This window comes from Octopus bimaculoides, chromosome 3 (genome assembly GCF_001194135.2).
Source record: "Octopus bimaculoides isolate UCB-OBI-ISO-001 chromosome 3, ASM119413v2, whole genome shotgun sequence".
Taxonomy (NCBI): domain Eukaryota; kingdom Metazoa; phylum Mollusca; class Cephalopoda; order Octopoda; family Octopodidae; genus Octopus; species Octopus bimaculoides.
Window position 1 is genome coordinate 51,405,939 of NC_068983.1, and position 2,688 is coordinate 51,408,626.

Sequence of the window (2,688 nt, forward strand, 5' to 3'; positions counted from 1 at the left end):
TGCATTTTTGTGTTTGCTGCCGATTAGGTAAACCGTAAATACGCGGTATATTTTGAAAAATTAGACACAAAAACACGAACCATGCGGCGTACTGATTCGTGCTTCATATGTTGTCTGGTCAATTCTGCTGACGAAAGTCTGACCTTGTAAGATATAATCTTTATCTTACTAAAATTGACTTGAAACCATGGTACAGAATATAGATTGGTAAAAGTTTTTATTTTTCATTTCCTTTCGAAATTATCCCTAACTTTTGTGGTATGTAGTATTTTTGCTGCTATTTCTAGCGAGTAGATGTCCTATTATAGGCGTCTCTGCATTTCTATATATATATATATGTATATAATAAGTTCCATGTACATCTCAATCATAACAAAACAGATATGAAAACTTTCTTTGAATATCTATTTTCGGTTTGTCGGTTCGCCTTGTATTTCACACGTATATCAGCATAAATAAACGTTGTATTTCCCATGGATATCGGCATAAATGAAGTTTAAGTGTAACACTGCTAGAATATTTCAAATCGCAAATATCGGTATTTTGACAAATACCAAAAGTATATGGGGAATATTGTTGGCAGCATAATTATTACATGCATAGATTAATGTATTTCTGTCTAACTGCTGACGAACGTTGTGAAACATGAATAATTTTCGAAATATCAGACGATAATTCCTCTCTCTTAGACTTAAAACTCCAGCAAATAGCTTCATTTAACTAATCATGTTTAGCCGATTCCAACAAGGTCAAGCGTAGATATTTCAACCCATAAAAGAATGGATTGGTAAACAAAATATTAAATACGCGGATAGTACAAGGAAATCTGACCATGTTAATTGTACAGGCATTCGAGATTTATACGTGTATATTTCGAAATCAAACTTCATTATACCAATCCTGTAGCAGATTATGATCTCATCGAGATTTATTAAATAAGATATAGTTTCAAAATTCGATAGTCTTTATATAATTCAGAAATAGTTTTGCAGTCCCAACAGCCCAAAAGACAAAACTTCCAAAATGTGATGTTCATAAAAAGAAATAGTTATCACCAAGAAGCCATATAATTTTGAAATGAAGTTTCGCGATTTAAAGATCACGTTGTTCATGAACAGAAACCGAATGATAATTTACCTATATGTATACGCTCGCGCACGCGCGCTTAAAGACACGCACGCATATTTATGCAAATAGATCCACGCATCTATATATGTATATTTACATGTACAGATACATAAACATATATATCCATATATTATATCGTTTTATTACAACTGTGACTTAATTCAGAAGATAAACACTCAACATGTGTTGAATACTTCTGTCTCAACCAACATCAGCTGACATGCGAATACACGCACGAACACGCATGCATAAGCACAGGTACATCCAGACTCACACAAATGCAGATGCATATATATATATTTTTCATGTACTCAGGTCCGCCGGATATTTTCGTAAATTTCAAAGAATTTCTCTCTGTGAGATTTAGCGAAAATTAATAATAGAATGTATTTTTGTAAATATTCACGGACTATTTGAATAATACTATAGCAGGAGGTATTCTAAAAAAAAAAAAAAATTACAAAAATACAGACAAAATAATACTAATCATATACGAATCAATAAAATGAAGGGAAGAATTATATTCTCTTTCACAAGTTAATTCTTCTATCTCACTACATACTCAGAGAATATCCTAATGCGTTTCCGGTTCAATGCACAAATATCCTGATTCAAAATATTTCTGTAGTAATGGATGGTACGTCCAATCTCTCGATACATTCATCACATTATATAAAACATCATCATGTTCATAGCCAATGCTTGTAGCATTAATATCGTTATTAGGTACATTATTTCTCTTCAATCCAATAAAGTGTTTTTTTTTTATAATGCACATTATAATTATTATTTTTGTTGTTAATAGACATTTTTTATTGTCGTATTTTTTATTTATATTAATACTAATGATATTATTCTAGACAGTATCCTTTTGTTACAATATTAGAAGTGCTATTGTTATTCGTATTGTACTTATTTTTATGATTATTGTCCTTGTTATAAGCAGCAGCTGCAGTAATAGAGGCAGCAGCAGCAGCAGCAGTAGTAGTAGTCTTAGTAGTAGTAGTAGTAGTAGTAGTAGTAGTAGTAGTAGTAGTTCTACAAATTCTAACGCTATTACTTTTATTAGTATTCTACGCATGTTTTGACTACTGTGGTTGTCGAAATTTTGAAATAGATTCTGCAAAAGCACTTTAACGGGAATATCTAATCACTGCAACCTGCTCACCAGAAATAGTAAAAGTACTTACTACGGCTAGAGTAAAACACAGAAAAGCACTTCACTGTTATAAGAGATCAAAGAATGTAGGGAGTAACAATAAACGAAAATACTTAATGTTCCACTCTCTGAGAGCGGCGTTCAAGAAAAATGTTGATGGTGATGCACTTTTTCGTATACGTACATACGTACAATGTATGTAACCTTATATGCTTATACACATTGTACAATACAAGCATACGCATGTACATACACACTGATACATAAGCACATTCACATTCATTTCTGTCAATATACATACATAGAAATATATAGACAGGTTCAGAGATTGTTACAAGTAAAATATATGTGTATTATCAATTTATGTGTGTAACTATATATATATATATATATATATATAT